Genomic DNA, 17,994 nt, shown 5'->3' with positions numbered 1-17,994 from the left:
CCCATCACACCATCAACTGCGTAGTCATCAAGTGCCCATCACACCATCAAATGTGTAGTCATCATGCACCCATCACACCATCAACTGCGTAGTCATCAAGTGCCCATCACAATCTATCAACTGCGTAGTCATCAAGTGCCCATCACACCATCAAGTGCGTAGTCATCAAGTGCCCATCACACCATCAACTGCGTAGTCATCAAGTGCCCATCACAATCTATCAACTCCGTAGTCATCAAGTGCCCATCACACCATCAACTGCGTAGTCATCAAGTGCCCATCACAATCTATCAACTGCGTAGTCATCATGTGCCCATCACACCATCAACTGTGTAGTCATCAAGTGCCCATCACACCATCAACTGCGTAGTCATCAAGTGCCCATCACACCATCAACTGTGCAGTCATCAAGTTCCCATCACACCATCAACTGCGTAGTCATCAAGTGCCCATCACAATCTATCAACTGCGTAGTCATCATGTGCCCACCACACCATCAACTGTGTAGTCATCAAGTGCCCATCACACCATCAACTGCGTAGTCATCAAGTGCCCACCACACCATCAACTGTGTAGTCATCAAGTGCCCATCACACCATCAACTGCGTAGTCATCAAGTGTCCATCACAATCTATCAACTGCGTAGTCATCAAGTGCCCATCACAATCCATCAACTGTGTAGTCATCATGTGCCCATCACAATCTATCAACTGCGTAGTCATCATGTGCCCATCACACCATCAACTGCGTAGTCATCAAGTGCCCATCACACCATCAACTGCGTAGTCATCAAGTGCCCATCACAATCTATCAACTGCGTAGTCATCATGTGCTCATCACACCATCAACTGTGTAGTCATCAAGTGCCCATCACACCATCAACTGCGTAGTCATCAAGTGCCCATCACAATCTATCAACTGCGTAGTCATCATGTGCTCATCACACCATCAACTGCTTAGTCATCAAGTGCCCATAACACCATCAACTGCGTAGTCATCAAGTGCCCATCACAATCTATCAACTGCGTAGTCATCATGCACCCATCACACCAACAACTGTATAGTCATCATGCACCCATCACACCATCAACTGTGTAGTCATCATGTTTCCATCACACCATCAACTGCGTAGTCATCAAGTGCCCATCACACCATCAAATGTGTAGTCATCATGCACCCATCACACCATCAACTGCGTAGTCATCAAGTGCCCATCACAATCTATCAACTGCGTAGTCATCAAGTGCCCATCACACCATCAACTGCGTAGTCATCAAGTGCCCATCACACCATCAACTGCGTAGTCATCAAGTGCCCATCACAATCTATCAACTGCGTAGTCATCAAGTGCCCATCACACCATCAACTGCATAGTCATCAAGTGCCCACCACACCATCAACTGTGTAGTCATCAAGTGCCCACCACACCATCAACTGCGTAGTCATCAAGTGCTCATCACAATCTATCAACTGTGTAGTCATCATGTGCCCATCACAATCTATCAACTGCGTAGTCATCATGTGCCCATCACACCATCAACTGCGTAGTCATCAAGTGCCCATCACACCATCAACTGCGTAGTCATCAAGTGCCCATCACAATCTATCAACTGCGTAGTCATCATGTGCTCATCACACCATCAACTGTGTAGTCATCAAGTGCCCATCACACCATCAACTGCGTAGTCATCAAGTGCCCATAACAATCTATCAACTGCGTAGTCATCATGTGCTCATCACACCATCAACTGCTTAGTCATCAAGTGCCCATCACACCATCAACTGCGTAGTCATCAAGTGCCCATCACAATCTATCAACTGTGTAGTCTTCATGTGCCCACCACACCATCAACTGTGTAGTCATCAAGTGCCCATCACACCATCAACTGCGTAGTCATCAAGTGCCCACCACACCATCAACTGTGTAGTCATCAAGTGCCCATCACACCATCAACTGCGTAGTCATCAACTGTCCATCACAATCTATCAACTGCGTAGTCATCAAGTGCCCATCACAATCTATCAACTGTGTAGTCATCAAGTGCCCATCACAATCTATCAACTGCGTAGTCATCATGTGCCCATCACACCATCAACTGCGTAGTCATCAAGTGCCCATCACACCATCAACTGCGTAGTCATCAAGTGCCCATCACAATCTATCAACTGCGTAGTCATCATGTGCTCATCACACCATCAACTGTGTAGTCATCAAGTGCCCATCACACCATCAACTGCATAGTCATCAAGTGCCCATCACAATCTATCAACTGCGTAGTCATCATGTGCTCATCACACCATCAACTGCTTAGTCATCAAGTGCCCATAACACCATCAACTGCGTAGTCATCAAGTGCCCATCACAATCTATCAACTGCGTAGTCATCATGCACCCATCACACCAACAACTGTATAGTCATCATGCACCCATCACACCATCAACTGTGTAGTCATCATGTGTCCATCACACCATCAACTGCGTAGTCATCAAGTGCCCATCACACCATCAAATGTGTAGTCATCATGCACCCATCACACCATCAACTGCGTAGTCATCAAGTGCCCATCACAATCTATCAACTGCGTAGTCATCAAGTGCCCATCACACCATCAACTGCGTAGTCATCAAGTGCCCATCACACCATCAACTGCGTAGTCATCAAGTGCCCATCACAATCTATCAACTGCGTAGTCATCAAGTGCCCATCACACCATCAACTGCGTAGTCATCAAGTGCCCATCACAATCTATCAACTGCGTAGTCATCATGTGCCCATCACACCATCAACTGTGTAGTCATCAAGTGCCCATCACACCATCAACTGTGTAGTCATCAAGTTCCCATCACACCATCAACTGCGTAGTCATCAAGTGCCCATCACAATCTATCAACTGCGTAGTCATCATGCACCCATCACACCAACAACTGTATAGTCATCATGCACCCATCACACCATCAACTGTGTAGTCATCATGTGTCCATCACACCATCAACTGCGTAGTCATCAAGTGCCCATCACACCATCAAATGTGTAGTCATCATGCACCCATCACACCATCAACTGCGTAGTCATCAAGTGCCCATCACAATCTATCAACTGCGTAGTCATCAAGTGCCCATCACACCATCAAGTGCGTAGTCATCAAGTGCCCATCACACCATCAACTGCGTAGTCATCAAGTGCCCATCACAATCTATCAACTGCGTAGTCATCAAGTGCCCATCACACCATCAACTGCGTAGTCATCAAGTGCCCATCACAATCTATCAACTGCGTAGTCATCATGTGCCCATCACACCATCAACTGTGTAGTCATCAAGTGCCCATCACACCATCAACTGCGTAGTTATCAAGTGCCCATCACACCATCAACTGTGTAGTCATCAAGGGCCCATCACACCATCAACTGTGTAGTCATCAAGTGCCCATCACAATCTATCAACTGCGTAGTCATCATGTGCTCATCACACCATCAACTGCTTAGTCATCAAGTGCCCATCACACCATCAACTGCGTAGTCATCAAGTGCCCATCACAATCTATCAACTGTGTAGTCTTCATGTGCCCACCACACCATCACCTGTGTAGTCATCAAGTGCCCATCACACCATCAACTGCGTAGTCATCAAGTGCCCACCACACCATCAACTGTGTAGTCATCAAGTGCCCATCACACCATCAACTGCGTAGTCATCAACTGTCCATCACAATCTATCAACTGCGTAGTCATCAAGTGCCCATCACAATCTATCAACTGTGTAGTCATCATGTGCCCATCACAATCTATCAACTGCGTAGTCATCATGTGCCCATCACACCATCAACTGCGTAGTCATCATGCACCCATCACACCATCAACTGCGTAGTCATCAAGTGCCCATCACAATCTATCAACTGCGTAGTCATCATGTGCTCATCACACCATCAACTGTGTAGTCATCAAGTGCCCATCACACCATCAACTGCATAGTCATCAAGTGCCCATCACAATCTATCAACTGCGTAGTCATCATGTGCTCATCACACCATCAACTGCTTAGTCATCAAGTGCCCATAACACCATCAACTGCGTAGTCATCAAGTGCCCATCACAATCTATCAACTGCGTAGTCATCATGCACCCATCACACCAACAACTGTATAGTCATCATGCACCCATCACACCATCAACTGTGTAGTCATCATGTGTCCATCACACCATCAACTGCGTAGTCATCAAGTGCCCATCACACCATCAAATGTGTAGTCATCATGCACCCATCACACCATCAACTGCGTAGTCATCAAGTGCCCATCACAATCTATCAACTGCGTAGTCATCAAGTGCCCATCACACCATCAAGTGCGTAGTCATCAAGTGCCCATCACACCATCAACTGCGTAGTCATCAAGTGCCCATCACAATCTATCAACTGCGTAGTCATCAAGTGCCCATCACACCATCAACTGCGTAGTCATCAAGTGCCCATCACAATCTATCAACTGCGTAGTCATCATGTGCCCATCACACCATCAACTGTGTAGTCATCAAGTGCCCATCACACCATCAACTGCGTAGTTATCAAGTGCCCATCACACCATCAACTGTGTAGTCATCAAGTTCCCATCACACCATCAACTGCGTAGTCATCAAGTGCCCATCACAATCTATCAACTGCGTAGTCATCATGTGCCCACCACACCATCAACTGTGTAGTCATCAAGTGCCCATCACACCATCAACTGCATAGTCATCAAGTGCCCACCACACCATCAACTGTGTAGTCATCAAGTGCCCACCACACCATCAACTGTGTAGTCATCATGTGCCCATCACAATCTATCAACTGCGTAGTCATCATGTGCCCATCACACCATCAACTGCGTAGTCATCAAGTGCCCATCACACCATCAACTGAGTAGTCATCAAGTGCCCATCACAATCTATCAACTGCGTAGTCATCATGTGCTCATCACACCATCAACTGTGTAGTCATCAAGTGCCCATCACACCATCAACTGCGTAGTCATCAAGTGCCCATCACAATCTATCAACTGCGTAGTCATCATGTGCTCATCACACCATCAACTGCTTAGTCATCAAGTGCCCATCACACCATCAACTGTGTAGTCATCAAGTGCCCATCACAATCTATCAACTGCGTAGTCATCATGCACCCATCACACCAACAACTGTATAGTCATCATGCACCCATCACACCATCAACTGTGTAGTCATCATGTGTCCATCACAATCAATCAACTATGTAGTCATCATGCACCCATCACACCATCAAGTGTCTAATCATGTGCCCATCACACCATCAACTGAGTAGTCATCATGTGCCCATCACACCATCAACTGTGTAGTCATCATGCGCCCATCACACCATCAACTGTATAGTCATCATGCGCCCATCACACCATCAACTGTATAGTCATCATGTTCCCATCACACCATCAACAGTGTAGTCATCATGCGCCCATCACACCATCAACTGTATAGTCATCATGCGCCTATCACACCATCAACTGCGTAGTCATCAAGTGCCCATCACACCATCAACTGCGTAGTCATCAAGTGCCCATCACAATCTATCAACTGCGTAGTCATCATGTGCTCATCACACCATCAACTGTGTAGTCATCAAGTGCCCATCACACCATCAACTGCGTAGTCATCAAGTGCCCATCACAATCTATCAACTGCGTAGTCATCATGTGCTCATCACACCATCAACTGCTTAGTCATCAAGTGCCCATCACACCATCAACTGCGTAGTCATCAAGTGCCCATCACAATCTATCAACTGTGTAGTCACCATGTGCCCATCACAATCTATCAACTGTGTAGTCATCAAGTGCCCATCACAATCTATCAACTGTGTAGTCATCATGTGCCCATCACACCATCAACTGTGTAGTCATCATGTGCTCATCACAATCTATCAACTGTGTAGTCATCATGTGCTCATCACAATCTATCAACTGAGTAGTCATCATGTGCCCATCACACCATCAACTGTGTAGTCATCATGCGCCCATCACACCATCAACTGTATAGTCATCATGCGCCCATCACACCATCAACTGTATAGTCATCATGTTCCCATCACACCATCAACTGTGTAGTCATCATGCGCCCATCACACCATCAACTGTATAGTCATCATGCGCCTATCACACCATCAACTGCGTAGTCATCAAGTGCCCATCACACCATCAACTGCGTAGTCATCAAGTGCCCATCACAATCTATCAACTGCGTAGTCATCATGTGCTCATCACACCATCAACTGTGTAGTCATCAAGTGCCCATCACACCATCAACTGCGTAGTCATCAAGTGCCCATCACAATCTATCAACTGCGTAGTCATCATGTGCTCATCACACCATCAACTGCTTAGTCATCAAGTGCCCATCACACCATCAACTGCGTAGTCATCAAGTGCCCATCACAATCTATCAACTGTGTAGTCATCATGTGCCCATCACAATCTATCAACTGCGTAGTCATCAAGTGCCCATCACAATCTATCAACTGTGTAGTCATCATATGCCCATCACACCATCAACTGCGTAGTCATCATGTGCTCATCACAATCTATCAACTGTGTAGTCATCATGTGCTCATCACAATCTATCAACTGTGTAGTCATCATGTGCTCATCACACCATCAACTGTGTAGTCATCATGTGCTCATCACAATCTATCAACTGCGTAGTCATCAAGTGCCCATCACACCATCAAATGTGTAGTCATCATGCACCCATCACACCATCAACTGCGTAGTCATCAAGTGCCCAGCACAATCTATCAACTGCGTAGTCATCAAGTGCCCATCACACCATCAACTGCGTAGTCATCAAGTGCCCATCACAATCTATCAACTGCGTAGTCATCATGTGCTCATCACACCATCAACTGCTTAGTCATCAAGTGCCCATCACACCATCAACTGCGTAGTCATCAAGTGCCCATCACAATCTATCAACTGCGTAGTCATCAAGTGCCCATCACACCATCAACTGTATAGTCATCATGCACCCATCACACCATCAACTGTGTAGTCATCATGTGCCCATCACAATCTATCAACTATGTAGTCATCATGCACCCATCACACCATCAAGTGTCTAATCATGTGCCCATCACACCATCAACTGAGTAGTCATCATGTGCCCATCACACCATCAACTGTGTAGTCATCATGCGCCCATCACACCATCAACTGTATAGTCATCATGCGCCCATCACACCATCAACTGTATAGTCATCATGTTCCCATCACACCATCAACTGTGTAGTCATCATGTTCCCATCACACCATCAACTGTGTAGTCATCATGCGCCTATCACACCATCAACTGCGTAGTCATCAAGTGCCCATCACACCATCAACTGCGTAGTCATCAAGTGCCCATCACAATCTATCAACTGCGTAGTCATCATGTGCTCATCACACCATCAACTGTGTAGTCATCAAGTGCCCATCATACCATCAACTGCGTAGTCATCAAGTGCCCATCACAATCTATCAACTGCGTAGTCATCATGTGCTCATCACACCATCAACTGCTTAGTCATCAAGTGCCCATCACACCATCAACTGCGTAGTCATCAAGTGCCCATCACACCATCAACTGTGTAGTCATCATGTGCCCATCACAATCTATCAACTGCGTAGTCATCAAGTGCCCATCACAATCTATCAACTGTGTAGTCATCATGTGCTCATCACACCATCAACTGTGTAGTCATCATGTGCTCATCACAATCTATCAACTGCGTAGTCATCAAGTGCCCATCACACCATCAAATGTGTAGTCATCATGCACCCATCACACCATCAACTGCGTAGTCATCAAGTGCCCAGCACAATCTATCAACTGCGTAGTCATCAAGTGCCCATCACACCATCAACTGCGTAGTCACCAAGTGCCCATCACACCATCAACTGCGTAGTCATCAAGTGCCCATCACAATCTATCAACTGCGTAGTTATCAAGTGCCCATCACACCATCAACTGTGTAGTCATCAAGTTCCCATCACACCATCAACTGCGTAGTCATCAAGTGCCCATCACAATCTATCAACTGCGTAGTCATCATGTGCCCACCACACCATCAAATGTGTAGTCATCAAGTGCCCATCACACCATCAACTGCGTAGTCATCAAGTGCCCACCACACCATCAACTGTGTAGTCATCAAGTGCCCATCACACCATCAACTGTGTAGTCATCAAGTGCCCATCACAATCTATCAACTGCGTAGTCATCAAGTGCCCATCACAATCTATCAACTGCGTAGTCATCATGTGCTCATCACAATCTATCAACTGTGTAGTCATCATGTGCCCATCACAATCTATCAACTGTGTAGTCATCATGTGCCCATCACACCATCAACTGCGTAGTCATCAAGTGCCCATCACACCATCAACTGTGTAGTCATCAAGTGCCCATCACAATCTATCAACTGCGTAGTCATCATGTGCTCATCACACCATCAACTGTGTAGTCATCAAGTGCCCATCACACCATCAACTGCGTAGTCATCAAGTGCCCATCACAATCTATCAACTGCGTAGTCATCATGTGCTCATCACACCATCAACTGCTTAGTCATCAAGTGCCCATCACACCATCAACTGCGTAGTCATCAAGTGCCCATCACAATCTATCAACTCTGTAGTCATCATGTGCCCATCACACCATCAACTGTGTAGTCATCATGTGCTCATCACAATCTATCAACTGTGTAGTCATCATGTGCTCATCACAATCTATCAACTGTGTAGTCATCATGTGCTCATCACACCATCAACTGTGTAGTCATCATGTGCTCATCACAATCTATCAACTGCGTAGTCATCAAGTGCCCATCACACCATCAACTGCGTAGTCATCAAGTGCCCATCACACCATCAACTGCGTAGTCATCAAGTGCCCATCACAATCTATCAACTGCGTAGTCATCAAGTGCTCATCACAATGTATCAACTGTGTAGTCATCATGTGCTCATCACAATCTATCAACTGTGTAGTCATCATGTGCTCATCACACCATCAACTGTGTAGTCATCATGTGCTCATCACAATCTATCAACTGCGTAGTCATCAAGTGCCCATCACACCATCAACTGCGTAGTCATCAAGTGCCCATCACACCATCAACTGCGTAGTCATCAAGTGCCCATCACAATCTATCAACTGTGTAGTCATCATGTGCTCATCACACCATCAACTGCGTAGTGATCATGTGCTCATCACAATCTATCAACTGTGTAGTCATCAAGTGCCCATCACACCATCAACTGTGTAGTCATCATGTGCTCATCACAATCTATCAACTGCGTAGTCATCAAGTGCCCATCACACCATCAACTGTGTAGTCATCATGTGCTCATCACACCATCAACTGCGTAGTCATCATGTGCTCATCACAATCTATCAACTGTGTAGTCATCAAGTGCCCATCACACCATCAACTGCGTAGTCATCAAGTGCCCATCACAATCTATCAACTGTGTAGTCATCATGTGCTCATCACACCATCAACTGCGTAGTCATCATGTGCTCATCACAATCTATCAACTGTGTAGTCATCAAGAGCTCATCACACCATCAACTGTGTAGTCATCATGTGCTCATCACAATCTATCAACTGTGTAGTCATCATGTGCTCATCACACCATCCCCTGGCACCATACTAAACTCCTCTGTACTAGCAGCCACTGTTGGAGGAATTACAAGCTCCAAGAAGTAATCCGTATCAACCATATCGTGTCAGCCAATCATGATCAGGGAGCTTTCCTCTGTATGCTTTAACACAAGTAATTTTAATCTACTTATCCTCTTATTTAATCAACTGAGTAAACACATTACAACTGTCATGTCATCAATTCCATCCTAATTATGTAGCATCCATCTTTTCACTTACACGAATCGAATTATAAATGAAGACTGAGACCGCCTCTTCATATTTCTGATCCTAACCACAGGACTGATTCTACCTAATATCTTCAGAAGTATGTGTGTAAGTAACATGAAGCCCCTGTTGTAATCTATAAATTATTTTGCCTCACAACAATCAGACGTGATTTCCTTTAAATGCTGTCTTATAGGAAATGCCCGTCAAAAGAGCTTTGTCTAGACTGCTGCATAAATTGTTGAAGTTGTACAGTTGGCTGTACAGGTATGCAGTGTTAGGAAGTATGTAAACCGTGGAATAACTCACAATATCCGCAAGAAAGGAGATAACATAACTGTGCAAGTGCTTGCTATATGGCTAAAAAGAATGGAGAACCTTTCTGATGCCATCCTGCTTGATACTGATGGAAGATTAAATAAGCCTCATTTTACACTCACTAATTGTATAAACTGATTCCGAAAAATATCATCATATGACATAGTTGATTCACAAATTTCAATGATGTTGATGATTAGTCTTCCCACACAGAGAAGAACAATGATTTTACAATTTACAAGTCCACTGATTCAAGATAGAGTAACATTTAGGAAGTACCACTGCCATGTGACATTTCCTGCAGGCTACCATGTTGATAGGTAATTAGATGTCAGCTCTCTAACTGTTCATTTTGGAACAGAAAAAATAACAAGCATTGCCACTAAGGTGACTTAATCCCCTGCCATAAATTATCAAATCAAACTTAAAAAGTAATGAAAGTGAAGGTCATAATTTAAGATGAAGCTACGTGTCAACAAAAATATGACCAGTCAGCCTCTTGTGATATATTGCTCTGTAGTTGTTAAAACACACAAATATTTTCAACAGACACTTTGACATGACCGTTTCAGTGCATGAAATATGAAAAAGTAGTAATAAAGAAATTGCTTATGGAGAAGCATTCAAGCATGTCTTGAAAGTCTATGAAGAAGATCCAGCGAACACTTTCTTGAGGTATCTCACTGAAAAGTTTAACATGTAGCTTGAAATGCAGATTTCTTCAAAGTGTCGCCATGACCTTAAAAATTAAGCGAAAGTCACTTAATCGACTGGGTCCTGCACCTTCCCAAGATAAAAAGTGGTGATGAATATGAAGAAAATCCAGTTAACGGCTCTTGAGATATTTTGTTGACAAGCGTAAAATGCAGCCTGTCATGCTGAAATCTTCAAAGCATTACCATGACCTTGAAAATTATATGAAGGTCACCAAATTCGACTTGGCCCTGCAGCTTCCCTAGATAAAGCTTGGTGCTGAATATGAAGAACATTCAGTGTACACTCCTTGAGATGTCTAACTGACAAGGGTAAAATGTTGAAGTCACCTTGTGACCTTGTAATGAAGGTCAAGGTCACCAAACCAGACAGCGACCTTTATTAAACAGTGATGATCCTAGGTACAGAATATGAAAAGAATCTATTTGACCATTCTTAAGATATTACAACGGAAGGATGGAGCCTAATACTTAATTCCCAACAACACATTTTGCACAAGGACATAAAGTGTCCTTTATTACACTATACATGAAGATTGAGCAAACTGTATTTCTTATTAAATACTTTATTAGGATAATGTCAAATTAAATTCTTTCTTAGGATAATTATGTTTATATAAGGCAGAAAACAAACAATATGTCAGTGACCAAAATTAAGAATCCTCACACAGGGCTAACTGGCACATTGTTCTTATCATGTCTTCCCCACTACATTAAAAAGAATGTTACCAGAAGAACAAATGACAAACAGTTTGATGATGATCTACATTCGGGCTAAATATCTTCTCTAAATTATTTAATTAAATTAAAAAAGCATCTAATAGAAATTAGTTATTATGTACAAATAAAACAGTCTGTAAATGATTGAGTCTCGACCAGACAATCCAAAGACCAACAGCATGAGCATTAAATTACACATCCAGGATATGATGACGTGTCAACCAAGTCTGACCACCCAATCCTGCTAGTTGCCTCTTATGACAAACATGGGTTGCTGAAAACCAACCCGCATCAAAGTTGATAATAGCCACTGTAACCTTATCACGCTTTGTGACCTCAAAAGTATTGTCATATATACAGACTGTACTGCCCCTCTATCAGTATTACACCTCTCATTTCCAGTACAGCAGCCTTCCATGCATGATGATGCCATGGGATGTATGTTCACACATCCAGTCCAAGACTAGTCAACCTCTTACATAATGGTAGGACATATTTTACCACTGTTCTAATCACACTACAGAAAACATGAGTGCTGTTTACTTTGATATACACTGTTGACTTAATCCTTGAGTGGTATAATCTGTGTGTGTCACTGTGGCTCTCCACCACCACCAAAAGAGCCTTGTTACATGATATATGCATGTGAGTCACACGCAGTGTCATGCGTACCTCCCTCCATATTCCTGGCGCTGAAGCAGCTAAGTATAACAGCAAATTGTTTGTTACAAGCTGAGAACCTACCTCCACTTGGTAAGAGCTGTCACACAGTCACAGCAATACGTCAAACTGGAAAACCTCCCTGCTGATCATAGCATAGTTATCCAAGGTTTGATGATTAAATATTAACACATATAACAGGACAAAGTTTCCAATTTGTGCTACACAGACAATAAATCTGTGGTATAGTACACAAGCTGGTAGCATAACTGTAATATAACACACAACATGGATATCATCTGTGGGATGAGACGCATTATGGATAAAGCACTTGATATAACACACAAGATGGCCAACATCCGTGAGGGATAAGACACAAGCTGGATAACACGTTTTAAAATACACCAGATAAATAATACACCAGAATGACAACATCCCTCTGGGATAAGACAGAAGCTGGATAACATGCCTGAGACCTTACACTCCAAAACTCATATGTTCAGAATGTTAAGCATTCATGAAAAGTCACTTATTGACTATCAAAATTGATTTCCATCAATATTTTTTGTATATTTTAGACTTATCAGTAAAACATCTTTAAGAAACTCATTGGATGTGCCCTATATTATGCATGACCAGATAATTAGGGGTAGATCAGCTATGTACCAAGATTATCTCCTGGAGGACCACAGAAACAAGGCCAAAGGAGGTGTCTATACACTGTAGACCAGCTTGGCATTCACACACATTTTGGGAATGACTGAGTTTAGTTTTATGCCACACTCAGCAATATTCCAGCTATATGGCAGCAGTTTGTCCAAACAGTCAAGTCTCGCTAATCCGACATCGTCTGATGGACATCGAATTACTGAGAATGTCGGACCATCGATTTCTGAGAACAGACCACACCCATGGTCAAAAACAGGACAATCATGATTCAAATCCCCAATGTCACTATGAATAATATTAAAGCGATAATAAAATCAGTGTTCATATGTATTTTATTGGCATATAACATAAAAATGCACTAAATTTATATATCTTATTCGTAATATCAAACACATGTATAAAGTTTACGAATAACTCCATTTGCAAGTACATGTACTCACATGTGTCACATTCATGTACACGTTTCTGACAACATACGATGGAGTCTGTAAGAGAGTCTGGACCAGACACTCCAGTGATCAACAAAATAAGCATAGATCTGAGCCACTGGGAAGTGATGACAGTTGTCAACCAAGTCAGCAAGCCTGACCACTCAATCCCATGAGTCACCTCTTACAACAAGCATAGTCACCTTCTGTGGCAGCATGGGTTGCTGAAGACCTATTCTATCTCGGAGCTTCTACCATTTATATATTTATATGAAATTTCACTCAACAAAACATAAATGACAAGAGTGCCACTAGATAAGATAAGACAAGATAAGATAATGCTTTATTATCCTGAAGGAAATTTGTTTTGCACGGTTAAAATTGAAAACACATACAATGCAAGAGATACAGATACATAAGGACACAAAACACCCATTCATATGTCAAGTAGTACTAAAACAGCTAGCAACAACACCCAGAATATGAGGTAAAGATAAATGTGAATGTATAATAACAAATTTAAGAATCAGAGCTGTATACAGGCGACATTAAAAAGAAAAAAGAAATTTTGATGAGGAGCAGTGGCACTAAAAGTATTTATACAAGTTTGAAACAAGTGATTGTAAGGTGATTAACAAACATTAAAATAATTCATTTAAAACTGATGCTTGCTGGGATGAAAGAATTTCAAGCCCTGTTTATTCTGAATATTGGCGTACGCAGTCGATGGCCTGACGGAATAAGTTGAAATTCCACAGATAGGACATGAGTGCTGTCATCTTTAATTTTACGTGCTTTCTTTCCAATTTGCTGCTTGTAAATAGTGCCAATATCTTGCATTCTGAGTCCAGAAATTTTGCTTGCTGTGTTAACAATTTTGGAAAGTTTATATCGATTTTGAACAGACAGACCCCTATACCAGCAATGTAAATTGAAAACGAAAATACTTTGAATAAAAGACTTATAGAACAATGACAATATGGTTGTGTCAATCTTTAAATAACAAAGATGACGTAAAAAGTATAGCCACTTTAGCCCTTTCTTGTGTATGTAGTCAGTGTTGCTGTTCCAGGTGAGCTTAGAATCACTTCTAAGAATCTAAGCCGTCTTAGAATCACTGTGCCAAGATACTTATATTCCTCAACTCTATCAATGATTTCGTTATCAATGGTAATTGGCAGTAATTCATTGTACTTTTCCGAAAATCAATAATCATCTCTTTTGTTTTCTCAACATTTAATTTAAGGAAGTTGACATTACACCAGTCAAGAAATTTTGTGATTTCGGAGCGATAGTCATTCTCCGAGTGCCTTATAAATCCAGCGAGTACGGCATCTTCTGCAAACTTTACAGTTAATCCTTGTGAAAAGCTACTGACACAGTAATTTGTACATAAAATAAACAAAACCGGGAATGGACACAACCTTGCAGGGCACCAGTGGAAAGGAATGTTGTTGGTGAACTGGGATCTTTTTACAAGAAACGATTCTATCCATTTTATATCACATGGGTTGACTGACATATTACGTAGCTTTTGCATTAAAATATGAGGCTGGATGGTATTAAAAGCTGAAGAAAAGTCTGCAAACAGAATTCGTACATAGAAATAGGAAAGTTCTAGATGTTTGTAAATATTATTTAATAAGGTGATGGTGGCATCCTCGACACCTCGCCCAGCCCTGTAGGCAAACTGAAGAGGGTTGAGAAGGTGCTCTGTTTCTTGTAGGAGCAAACGCTTTACCATTTTTTCCAAACATTTCATAGGTATAGGCATCAAAGCAACTGGATGGAAGTTATCTTTACCACAAAGATTATCCAGACCAGTTGCTTTGTGAGTATTTATTTTAGAAAATGAATTGAAGACATCAAAGGGAGTTAACTAAATCATACGGTCATCGGATAACATATTTCGAACATTGTCTCTTTCATCACTGAAGACCACTGTAACAAATCGAGAGTAGAAAGTATTTAAATTGTTAGCAAATTGTCGAGGGTCCGAGGTCGAGGTTTACGCTTCTTATCTGTCCCCAGTACACATTTGACTCCACTCCAAGCCCGACGAAGATCATCGTCCGAGAATTGTTGTTCAATTTTAGACTCGTATTGTCTTTTACATGCATCTATTGCACATGATATTTCCTCCTGAACAACTTTTACTTTCGCCATGTCACCAGTAGAGAACGCCCTTTTCTTTTCATTGAGCACAGACTTGAGTTCTTTAGTCACCCATGGCTTATTGTTAAGATACAGCTTTATTGTTTTCATGGGTATGACACAATCAACACAGAAACTGATACCAAAGTAAAGTCTATTAATGAATGGTACCGACAAGCTGAACACTGATACGTCAGTACCTTGAATCGGCTTGATGAAAAGTTGGCACTTAAGGACGGTCATTAAGGATGGCACAGCCTCTTGTTGCCCACTACAGAGACAGCACAGTGTGTGCAGCAGGATTCCATGTCATCAGTCAGATCAGCACTGACAACATGCACACTGAGCTGACTGAATTCGGTCTCATCAAAATACTGTCAGATGTCCCTAAATACCCAGATCAATATCGCTCACAATTTGGTTTCCATGGAAACACAATTTCTCACATAAAGCACAAAATCTATATGGACATCAGTCTCACATATCTTCAGTGTAATGAAAAACATTCAACATGCAGTCTTTGAACTTGCTGTCACCCTTAAGTTGAAGATAATTTGATATGATTTAGGTCTGGAGAAGTGTATGAGGTTGTACCACCAATAATACATTCAGTCTATTTACTGTAAGTTCACAGACTACCATTTATCTCAAATAGTTCCAGATCAATTTCTCACTTGGATTCAGGACACAGACCTGAATCACATATTTGAGCGAGTTGGGTTTTACGCTTCTTTTAGTAATATTCCAGCAATGAGGCAGGGGGACACCAGAAATGGGCTTCACACATTGTACCATGTGGGGAATTGATCCAAGGTGTTTCACATGACTAGCTTTAACCACTAGGAGGAGGATACCCAACCGACCCCAATTCAGACGGGTATCAGGCATGTACCATTAATTCCTATTAATAAGGATGTCCTCTGATGTGCATTATGAACTCCTTTGTTGAAGACAGGTATCTCTGACATTAAATGCTGTCAAAACAGTAAGAGCTGTCTTGTGTAATGAATGAGACACACTTTGACACTTTGCACTAGATGTCTCAGTTGTGGATAAAAATAATATAATAGTGATATGGTCAAAATCTATTTCTGAAATATATTTCGAAAAGACATTCAACTAAAGAATCACTGTCTTGGTGAAACTACAGGTGAAAATCTGTTTCTACTATTACTGTATTGGTGAAACTACAGGTGAAAATCAGTTTGTACTATTACTGCATTGGTGAAACTACAGGTAAATCAGTTTGTACAATTACCAAATTGGCGAACCTACAGGTGAAAATCAGTTTGAACAGTTACTGCATTGGTGAAACTACAGGTGAAAATCAGTTTGCACAATTAATATACTGGTGAACATAAAGGTGAAAATCAGTTTGTACAATTGCTGCACTGGGGAACATACACTTGAAAACCAGGTTGTACAATTACTGTCATGGTGAAACTACTGGTGAAAATCAGTTTGCACAATTACTGCATTGGAGAAACTACATGTGAAAATCAGTTTGTACAATTGCTGCACTGGGGAACCTGCACATGAAAACCAGTTCGTACAATTACGTCATGGAGAAACTACAGGTGCAATTCAGTTTGTACAATTACTGAATTGGTGAGACTGCAGGTGAAAAACAGTTTGTACAATTACTGTATTGTTGAACCTTTGGTGAAAATCAGTTTGCACAATTACTGCAATGGGGAAACTACAGGTGAAAATCAGTTTGTACTATTACTGTATTGGTTAACCTACAGGTGAAAATCAGTTTGTATAATTGCTGCACTGGGGACCCTATACATGAAAACCAGTTTGTACAATTACTGTCTTGGTTAACATACACATGAAAATCAGTTTTCACAATTACTGCACTGGGGAAACTACAGTTTGTACAATTACCCTACTGGTGAAACCACTGGGGAAACTACAGTTTGTACAATTACCCTATTGGTGAAACTAATGGTGAAACTAAAGTTTGTATAATTACCATATAGGTGAAACTACAGATCATACAATGACCATTTTGGTGAAACTACAGTTCATACAATGACCATATTGGTGAAACTACAGTTCATACAATGACCATTTTGGTGCAACTACAGTTCATACAATGACCATATTGGTGCAACTACAGTTAATACAATGACCATATTGGTGCAACTACAGTTCATACAATGACCATATTTGTGAAACTACAGTTTGTACGAGTGCTGTTTCGGTGAAACTACAGTTTGTACAAGTACCGTTTTGGTGAATCTGCTGGGGAAAACCTGATCATAAACTCCTGCCATAACAAGGAGCTCTTCATAGCAAAATGCTGCACACGTTATCAAAAACACAATCAAATGTAACCCTACTATGCAAACCTAAAGATGACGCACTTGTGACGTGGACGCTACTCCGCTCAGCCATCCCAGCCACATAA

General features: G+C 42.0%; 1 protein-coding gene across 2 annotated transcripts in view; it reads right to left on the bottom strand.

The window, feature by feature from the left end:
• LOC137290629 (zinc finger FYVE domain-containing protein 16-like) overlaps positions 1-17,994 on the bottom strand; it is a 71,683-nt gene that overhangs the window by 46,104 nt on the left and 7,585 nt on the right. The window lies entirely within an intron of this gene.

Source organism: Haliotis asinina, chromosome 7, assembly GCF_037392515.1.
Source record: "Haliotis asinina isolate JCU_RB_2024 chromosome 7, JCU_Hal_asi_v2, whole genome shotgun sequence".
Lineage (NCBI taxonomy): Eukaryota > Metazoa > Mollusca > Gastropoda > Lepetellida > Haliotidae > Haliotis > Haliotis asinina.
Note: the sequence above shows the minus strand (reverse complement) of the source record. Positions and strands in the feature narration are given on the sequence as shown.